Genomic DNA, 10,636 nt, shown 5'->3' with positions numbered 1-10,636 from the left:
CCCGTTACTTTACTGATTACTTATTTTCAAAAGTAATTAATTACTTAGTTACTTAGTTACTTAGTTACTTTTTAAAAACACGATTTACAACCTGAAGAGGTGATAAAGTGATAGATCTTTCAGCCCAATTCTACTTTTTCTGCATAAATCATCATACAAAATGTAATCAAATGGAAAAGTCTCTTTTTAAAACTTGTTTTATTAGTTTTAATCTTTTAACTTTATGCATCAAGCAAAACATTTAATTATATGCAACATTCTCTGACTTGAATAAATTAGTTTAACATTTAAACCTATTTTCTGCACATTCCAGCACATAAAATAAAATATTTTTTGTGTTTACACTCAGTCTTTCAAATAGATGCAAGTAAAACACAGCAGAAAATAAATAAAGTCAAAGACTCAGCGGTCCTTTTGCTCTATTTTCACCTGTAAAGCAGGAGCAGGGTAGGCGGAGGGTTACCCTGGTGTAGGTGTGCTGCGGTCAGTTGAAGAATCCGCGAGTTTCTCTGTGAGTTTCCCATTACGTCGTAGCTACTCGGTGCTTGTTGGAAGTTTAGGGTTTTTTTCGCTGTAAAAAGAAGTTTTCTTCCCACGCACAGCGGACACTAATGTTTTTGTCACTTTTTATGGAATCAAACTCAAAGTAAGGTCAGTACTTCCACGCTTTAAACGCTGCACGCTCATACTCTCTCCCGCACTCGATATATGATCCATTGTTGATCTGCACACAGCTGCTGTCACCAACGTCGCACTCGCTTACGTCACTGTCGTGAGACATTCTCGCAAAAAAAATCACGGTTTTAGTAACGCAGTAGCGCAGCGTTCCTACGGGAAAGTAACGGTAATCTAATTACCGATTTTGCAATAGTAATCCCTTACTTTACTCGTTACTTGAAAAAAGTAATCAGATTACAGTAACGCGTTACAAGTAACGCGTTACTGCCCATCTCTGGTCGTCAGTCTGACAATGGACCAATGGCAGGAGACCACATTTTAATAAAATACATTTGCCTTCAAAGTCAAAGCTGGCCTCATTCTGAAACCAACACATTTCAAGAGACACAACTTTTACTTTGAAGGTGAACACTGTGTTTGCATAGCACCGTTTCCCATCCGCTCAGCGAGTAGTTGGCGAGTGTTTGCAGACAAGTCGGCGTCTTCCATACACGCTACGGACAACTGTGACAACCTGCTACCAACCAAAGTGCAGGAGGGCTTTTAGCACGAGCAGTTTCACCTGGAAACAGCAAATAACCTTCAGCAACCAATCTGTTCGGGAATTCACATTTAATCGGTCACTAACTGATCTCCAGGCCCGAGGGTTCAGTTATTGTCCACCGCTTTGTTCAAATAACATTTTTGGTCATTTGGAACATCAACAATAAAAGTCTCTCAACAGTTAAACTGCGCGAGAGCTGCCGGCGACATGGTGGATGGTAAGCGGTTGGTTCTGTGGTCTTTAGTGGTCCTTCAGTGGTTTCCTGGGTTCTCTGGGTGATTCAGGTCTCACTGGGATCTGTTCACACAAGTAGCTAACGTGATGTCATCGCTGCTTAGTGAAGTCCGGTTTTTGAAGCTTTTAGTTAAATATTTACGCAGCTGCCATCTGACCTTGTACAAACCGAAAGAAGAACTCAGGAGTTTTGCAGCCAAACAGATGAACAGATGAAGTCTGTGTTCTGATCTTCTGGGCGATCTGAGTGGAGATCAGTTCATGTTGATTTAATTTAAAATATAATATTCAGTCTTCAATAACGCACCAAAGCTTTCAGGTCTCTCCGTCTAGTGCTCGGAACATTTGGGGGTTATTTTCAAGCATTTGGACACAAACATTAATTATTCATCAAACACCAGCTGCAGAAAACGGATGAAGCATTTCTAAATCTCTCTGATCAGCACCTGGATATTTAGGTGAGGGCTGCAGGCTGCGCTCATCCAGCCGTCTGCTAAGTGACATAATCACGTCTTTCGTGGCGCCATCTTTTATTTGGCGTGGCAGCTGTCAGACGGGGGTGTTTGCTTACAGCTTAATAAGTGCTTCATTACTGTGATCACATTAACACTGCCTGGACATTTTTAACACACAGGTATTCATGAAGAGCTCAGCTTGTTTATCCGGTTCTGTCTTCCCTTTCTTTTCTGTCCCGCCGTCGTTCACGGAGATTATACCTCACAAGTGCGTTTGCTGACTCATACGAGGATCATCAGCTGGCTCTTTCTTCTTCTTTCTGCTGAGATGTAAAGGTCACTTCTTCCTCTCCGGCTCTGTCTCTTCTTTGGAGGTTTATTATCAGCCTCATCACGTGTCTGTCCGTCTGTCTGTCAGAACAAGCAGGCTGACTTTTGTGAAAGAGAGCTGAAGCAAAGCAGAAGAAAGAACTCATTCAGGTTTACTGCAGAGCGCGCTCTTTAAAATTTCCCAGCTAAGGCAGTGGCTTTGAAAGAGGATGCTTTGTCCATGTGAAAGATGGATATACGCTCCTGCTCTGGAGTCCTCATTTTGAAGTCTGGTTGGTTTTTTCGTTTCACCATGCAACTTTCTTCGAGCCACGAAATAATGTTAGCTAGCTTGGTTAGCGATACTGTATGGGAGCCTTACAGAGACAGAGATACCTTCTGATCAGTGCTCAGTATCACCCAATTAAAATCCTTCAGTTCATCAAACTGGAGTTCGGGTCTGTTGGACGGTCTGTTGGTACAGTAACCTCACAGCAGCCATATTATTGGTCACATGACGTCATTAAAAATGCTCCAACAGCACAAACACAGTTCAGGGACAGTTAGCTGAGTTGAAGCCTAGAAGGCAGCTAGCAGCTACAGCCACCTGTGTCACCACACACCTATCAATCAAAGAGGCCACACCCCTAAGTTTAAACTTTATTAAGTCCAAATAAAACAAGATATAAAATATATTTATCCCAAAAGTTGGTAAAATATTCCATAATTCAAATAAATAAAATGAAAAAAAAATTAGACACAGCTTCTGAAAGTAAAGGTAGCACCAAGTACATTGTGCAATATTTTGGTCTCATTGGAATCACCATCCCCACCCTAAATGACCATAGCCCCTCCACCCTTATTTTCTTTATTATATAACTTGTATACAGCCCCACAATGTTTCTGTTTCAATGTTTCCTATGCATACAACATGTATATAGTTCACTCACACATATATGTATACATATATATATTTTCCCCTCTTTACTTTTCCACCTTTCTGGTCCAGCTACCCAATTTCACTGTGCAAGAAACTGCACATTGACAATAAAACTCTCTATGTCCTTGTACCTGCAATCTTTTAAATGGCCACAGGGGGCGGTATCTGTAGCTGGAAAAGCAGCTGTCTGCCCTGACCACCTTCCTGATGAGTTTATAGGCTCAGTGACTCATCTGGTCAGAAAGGCGTTGTATCCACGGTTTGTTCGCTGGCTCATGAAAATCCACTTTCACAGTTAAATCCACTCCTTTCTCTTCAACAGCTCGTTTCAAAACATCAAGACATCGACGCTGAACGCTCAGCTCGAGGTTTCAGAACGTCCCAACCAGCGAGTGACGTCACAGTTGCAACGTCCACCTTTAACACTGTTTACATTAAAATCTAGACATGTTACAATAAAGAGGTTAACATGCACACATGTATGGAAACAAACAGTCTTTGTATCAGGCTGTAAACGTGTTTCTCTGTGCTGTAAAGTTTCACAAGTTTAAAACGGGAGTCTATGGCGACTGACTCACTGCTGAAGCCTCTGCTGGGCGTTAGAGGAACTGCAGATTTTGATGTGTTTTTCAGCCATGTCAGCGAGCACTTGTTTACAGTCAGGTGATGGTTTCAGTGACTTGTCTCCAACACTGTGGTGATGAGCTGTCCACTACTCTGACTCTGACTAAAGTACACAAAAACATTTCAAGAATATCGTTTTCTTGAAATGTAAACTGTAAAATAATATGTAAGAGAGAAAGTGGTGTTAATGTTTGGGAAAATAAATGTTTGATTTGATTTGTGGCGTCGTGTACAAAGCAGCTTTGTTTCAGTCGCGTCGCTGTCATTCCTTTTTATTGTGTGTTTCTGGGTTTCTTTGTTTATGAAGCTGAATAATAACTACATGAAATACTGTAACATGCACTATTCATGAGTTCGGTTTCAGACACTTGTGTCACTGTGGCTTTTACTCACACCATCCTTCTGAGACTTGAAGTCCCAACAGTGGATCTGTTGTGAAGTTTATTTTAATTTCAACCTTTAATTTTGGCCTTTTTCTTTTGTTACAAGGAACAAATTGTCTTTTGACAAAGCTCGAGTCTCACACTCTGCGGCACGAGCTGGGACCTTTCGCTGCCAGCGAGCTTTCATCAATGCTGTTCTGTCAGAGTGTCAGAGCTGTGGGCGGACGAACACTGTGAAAGTCTGTCAGCGCTCGAGCAGGAGACGCTCACTGTAAAACACTGACGGTGCTCTGCCGGGAACATTCCCTCGAAGATCACACAGAAACGAGAGTTAGTAATTATAGACGGAGCTGACATGTTGGGGAAAGAGCTCACGTGCTGATGTACTTCCTGTGTTCTCGGGTTCCTCGTCTTCCCAGGTTCACATGGAAAATACAGCAGGCAGCCTGAAAAACTTTTGCAGCTTTGTCCCACTAAAACATACACAGGTATAAAGAGGGACATACTGAAGCCTCGACATTAGCATTTCAGCTAACAGCCTGTTGATGAAATAAAATGCTAGAGTCTCATCATTTTAGTAAAGATTCCATTAAACGTGCTCCAAACGGTGCCAACACAGCAGAGAGGGTGAGTTTAATGAGCTGAAGTCCTGGAGGGAAGCCCAGCTGACATCACTTCCTGCTTCCTGTGTACAGACACCTGTTGGTGAAAGTGGCCACACCCCTAACTTCAGTATCCATGTGGATCAAAAAATTCATCCTCCTACATTAAACTTTTAATGCATTTTAACAGGGGAGTCTATACCTGTGTCCTAAAACCTCAGCTGCATCCTTCAAAGGCCGCATTTGTAGACCGATTACGTCACAGCCAATTCAAAAGCTACTCCAAACGCAGCTGACAAATGCGTCCTTCATTTCCCCGAATTTGAAGGATGGGTCGGGTGTGTCCTTCGTGGCCCAATCTATCCCAGAATTCATAGCGTGGAATTCCTAGGAAGCAGCTACTTAATTTGAATATTACTCTTATTACTCTTTCTGGGTCACAAAATAAACTTTTAAGATATTTTCAGGCAAGAATGTAGCTGTGTAAACTTCAAATATCTGCTCGGTTTATCAAGACATCACATATTTGCAAAAGTGCTCTGATGTTTTCGGAGACGTCTGTTATCTACCCAACACGATCTGATATCGTCGTGTTGGTGTTGTTCCCAGATCATCATACTAAATGTTGTTCCAGGATCAACATTGCAAGTGACCAATCACAATGTTGTTAGGGGTGCAACGATACTCGTATCGATATTGAACCGTTCGATACAGTGCTTTCGGTTCGGTACGCATATATATCGAACAATACAAAATTTTTAATTTATTTTATCAACTTTTCTTCTGACGATGCTGTCTGTGTTGAGAGCTCAGTGGATCTGCGTTCGACTTATCCGCCTAGGCTGCACTGTCGAGCGCAGATCCACTGAGCACAGCGCAAGCTAGCAAGACAGAAGCTAAGCTCGTTGCAACATGGCAAATTGAACCTCCCCCACCTTATTCAGATCTGGCGTTTGGAACTATTTTGGTGTTCATGTGACGTATGACCCTGAAGGTAAGCGCGTCATGGACTAAAGTAAAACAGTATGTTGGATGTGCCACGCAATGCTCAATTACATGGGTGGGAACTAGTGTGTTAGCGCAGTTAGCTCGTTAACGTGTTGACGCCGTCCAGCCCCATGCACGGAGCGATCGGCGGTAGCTCGTTAACGAAGATTTGCCGTGTTGTGGCGTTAACGTCATTTCAGATTAACGCTGACAGCACTAGTGGGAACACAACGAATATGACTGCACATTTACTCCGACAGCATCCTAGTGCAAAGACAAGTGGAAGCAGACAAAAACAACAAGCATGCATGCTACAAACTTTACCCGAGTCATTTAGACAGCCGTTAGCACAGGATTCTCCTTATGGGGACCTGATATGTTTAATATGCTGCTGAGAATATAGCCCAGAAGAAGCGTATAGTATAGTTAAAATATATAGTTATAATTTTAATAAATGACAAATTAAAAAAGCATGAACATTTTTTTGTATCGAAAAAATATCGAACCGTGACACCAAAGTATTGAACCGAACCATCCATCCATCCATTCGCTTATCCTTTTCAGGGTCGCGGGAGCCTATCCCAGCTGTCATAGGGCGAAAGGCGGGGTACGCCCTGGACAGGTCGCCAGTCTGTCGCAGGGCCAACACACAGGGACAGACAACCATTCACACTCACTCGCACATTCACACCTAGTGACAATCTGGATTATCCAATTAACCTATCCCCACAAGCTGCATGTCTTTGGACGGTGGGAGGAAGCCGGAGTACCCGGAGAGAACCCACGCAAACACGGGGAGAACATGCAAACTCCACACAGAAAGACCCCGGCCTGATGGTGGAATTGAACTCAGGACCTTCTTGCTGTGCGGCAACAGTGCTAACCACCGTGCTGCCCCAGAACCGAACCGAACAATGAATTTTGTGTATCGTTGCACATCTAAATGTTGTGACATCATACTTTTGCGACTTCGTGAAAAACCGGCGTAAAACAAAAAACTGTACTTAAGCTGCGAGAAACCGCCTCTGTCCGCCGATCAACGGACCCTGACCTTGACCCTAACCCTAACCCTTTAATAAACGGTAAGCAGAACTGATATTGTCCTTGCAACACTGGAATTTCATAAATGCACGAATGGCTTGGCGCGCAAAAGAATAACGTCACAACAGTGTAATTGGTCACTTGCAATGTTGAACCTGGAACAACATTTTCATGATGATCTGGGAACAACACCAACACGACGATATCAGATCATCCCTGTTACCCACCAGCTCGATAGCTAGCCGGGGGTTCGAGGGTCACTAGAGCCGCCGAGAACAGGGAACTCCCGTCACATCACTTTCAGACCCCTGTGGTCTTTCGATACTCAGGTTAAACATGATATACAAGTCACTTAGATAACTTTACTCACAAAACCGGAGCAAATCGGTTTGGCTGAGATCAAAGTTAATAGTTTAGATTCGATTAGATAAAATAAAACTTTATTAATCCCTCGGGTGGGTTCCTCCAGGGTTTTCACACAGCTGAAGAAAACTGACTAAACAGAAGTGTGAGATGGTCTAGAATTTACTCCAGTGTCCTGATATATTTTAGATAGCAAGGAGCAGACGGCTGAGTTTATTAAACTCAACAGAGACAGCGGTGACGCGAATCTGAAGGCTAGACCGTCCCATTTCACAGCCGCTCACTTCCGGCCTTCCCAGTCTTCGAAGGACCTGACCCATGTAGACCACGAAGGCCGGGTCCTCTGAGGGATGCGGCCTAGGTTTTGGGACACAGCTTATGAGGACTGACTCACTGCAGGAGCCTGCAGCCTCTGGTGGATATTTGGGGAACTGCAGGTTTTGGAACATTTTTTTTTCCACTTGGCGCTGCCTCTTGTTTGAAAATGCTCAGAAAACTCACCTGTTAATAAATCATTCTGAAACTAAGAACAATAGATAGTTATAGCCTTTAAGGGAAAGTCTCCGGCCTTTAAAAAAGCTCAGGACAGTCATTTTGTAACTCGCTCTCTCGATTACTTAAAGCTTTATGTTTAAAGTGAAATAAAAAAGAAACTTTTTGGACTGTTTGAAAAAAGAGCGAGTGGGAGGTTTACACAGACATGAGACCAACCTCTGTCAGAAAAACAGAAGGGTTAAACTTGACACCTCAGAATTTCCTTTAGACATCGAGGTGTTAGTTATCACACAAAGCACTGCTTTTATTGGCAAATAGTATCGTTGCCACTAGATACAAGTCCAGTTTGTGAACGTCACAACCTGAGCTGATTAAAACACTTAAACTGTCTGTTATTATGCAACGATCATCAGTGATTCTGTGTTATGCACAGTGCAGGAACTCTGCCTGTGTGGTGGAACGAAGCAGCACACGAACGTCGCTGCGAACGCACACTGTGGGTGTTAATGGCTGTTCCCAAATGAGTGTGAATGAGGGAGTGTGTGAACCCCCCCTCCCTCTGCTTCAGCACTGACAGCCAGCAAATTACTGTAAGAATATTTCCTCATATAGCCTCTCTGAACTAAAGAGGAAGACGCGGCGTTCATTACTGCCCACTGAAAAGCTCAGCAGCAGGAAATCCGTCTGTTATTGATGATATTTCAGATTTCTTATGTTTGTCTGAGACTCTGAGCTGGTGATGGTTAGTTTGTACCGTTAGCTGATAAAGTTAGTAAATATAAAAACGTTCAGATAAGTTAACAGACCAGCCCTCGACATGGCTGTGTGTGACAGCTGGCTAACTCTAGCCTCAGTAAAGAGTTCACGGGGTCGGATCTCTCCATGAATCGAGTGCCCTGCTGATGCTGACTGTAAGGACTTCATTACATATAAGAGACTTTTTATTTGAGTACCTCCAAGTCTGAGGCTGTGCTTCCAGGGGAGGAAACTGTGGACTGCTCTCTCTTGGTTTGGGTAGAGTTCTTTAACAGTTGAACGTTAAACATTTACCTGTTTAATGTTCCAACCCTGACCAGTGGTCATGATGAAAAGAACAGGAACACAGGTTTAAACCCCGTCAGGTGTTTGGATGTCAGCCTTAAAGCCCCACCGTGGGACTGGATTGATTGCTACGTTATCAACACCCACATCCATTTATGCTCGCTGCAACATTCTCCTGAACCATAGGTGTCGCCACTCAGACAATGCCAACACATCAGCAGTTAAACAAAAGAAGAAGTCAAACTTGCAGATTTCTTTCATGTTTTTTTCACAAAGTCTGGTCTTTTCAAAATGCTGCAGCATCTCTCTCTGTGAAATCTGCGACTCTGTGAGCTTCTGTGCTGATATGTCATTAAAACGGCGGTAAAACCAACAGAATCACGCACACAACCACGCCGTGGTGTCGGCAGCACAATGTTCAGGTTACAAAAATTGAGAGGCGCGAGACCGCGGAAATGACAGCGGATGTAAACTCTGGAGCAGAGGTGAGGCTCTGAGACACTGGAGTGAGCTTTAGTCTCACATCCTTTGGATTTTCAGAAACTTTGACCCACAGAAATCTGTCCGCAGGTCGTTAGAGGCAACCGAGAGACCCAGGGCGTATACAACAAGAGCTCCCATCAGCCTCTGGAAGTCACGGCTCCGCCTCCTGAAAACTTTCTCGAGAAAATTTGAGAGATTATCTGGCTTCACACATTCTCAGCTACATCTTCATCTTCACAGAAGATGCTGCTGCGCTCGCCACCAAATACTCCAATAATCTAGAATAAACAGGCTCCTGGGTTTGGGCTTCATCTTGTTTAGACAACACTGCCACCACCAGGTCAAAGTGGAACACACTACATGGTGTTGTATGCTAGCTAATGCTCTGAACGCTGAGATGAAAACATAAAAAACAAAGTTTTTATGTTTTTTTGAAACAATGTCAAAAACAAACTGATTATAGAAAAACTATTAACTATTAATTAGACAAAACGCATGAATTAATGGGCGTTACATCATCCGGAGGTGTGTGTTTAAAGGATAAGAGACGTGATTGTTAATAAATCTCTAATCCCTCTGAAATGTTGCCCAGTCTGTTTCTAACAAAGAGCTTTGGAAGAGCCGCCTTCACGTCCATATTGTTCCTGCCTCAGTGTTTCACTCTCATGCTCACGCTGTCTCAGCCACAGTGTCAGAGTCGCTGCCTCGGTCTTTTCTTTATGTAACTCTGACTCCAGCGTGACGTCTGGGAGTTTTCCTTTTGGTGCAAAGGTTTGTGAGGATCCCTCGTACCTGCACTGCAACATCAACACTCAGTTTTCCAAAAGAATTCCTGCTTCTCACAGCAGAGTCGGGTTACACCACACCGTGTGTGTGTGTTTAAGTAATAACTTCAATTATTGTGGCGAGGATGTGAAGCTGTTAGCGTGTTAGCATAGTAGTTACACAGTGAAAGGTCTGTTTAGAGTGGAACGTTAAACGTTGCATCCTGTGGACTGAATTGTGCCGAGGACGCTGCTCTAGTGTCGCTCCTGCAAAGTGTCTATTTCAAACTGACTAAAGAAGAAGACCAGTTTAAAATTCCCAGGAATCCGTTTTTAGGAAGCATCTTCAACTTTGTTATGAAAAGTCAGGCTCTTCAGATTCAGGAAGCCAGTTCAATGATTTAGATAAAGTACTTTTCAGACAGACGACACTGAAGCTCTTCCAGCTCTCAAGAAGACACGTCAAAGGTTGTGTGGTGATAATGTGATAGTGATAATATAGAGACAGGAACATTAAAACAATGTGGAGGGATGTTAGCGAACGTCTCATTCTGGGTTTCATAGATATGCTGGTGATGCAAACCTGAGGAGGAACATTTACTGCTTTACAGTTTACATGTCTACAGCCTGATACAAAAACACAGTTTTTCCCTCTTCAGTAACAATAGTCTAATTTAAATGCACATATCTGAC

This window comes from Rhamphochromis sp. 'chilingali' (genome assembly GCF_963969265.1).
Source record: "Rhamphochromis sp. 'chilingali' genome assembly, chromosome: 9".
Lineage (NCBI taxonomy): Eukaryota > Metazoa > Chordata > Actinopteri > Cichliformes > Cichlidae > Rhamphochromis > Rhamphochromis sp. 'chilingali'.
The sequence above is the reverse complement of the archived record's forward strand: the minus strand, read 5'-3'. Positions refer to the sequence as shown.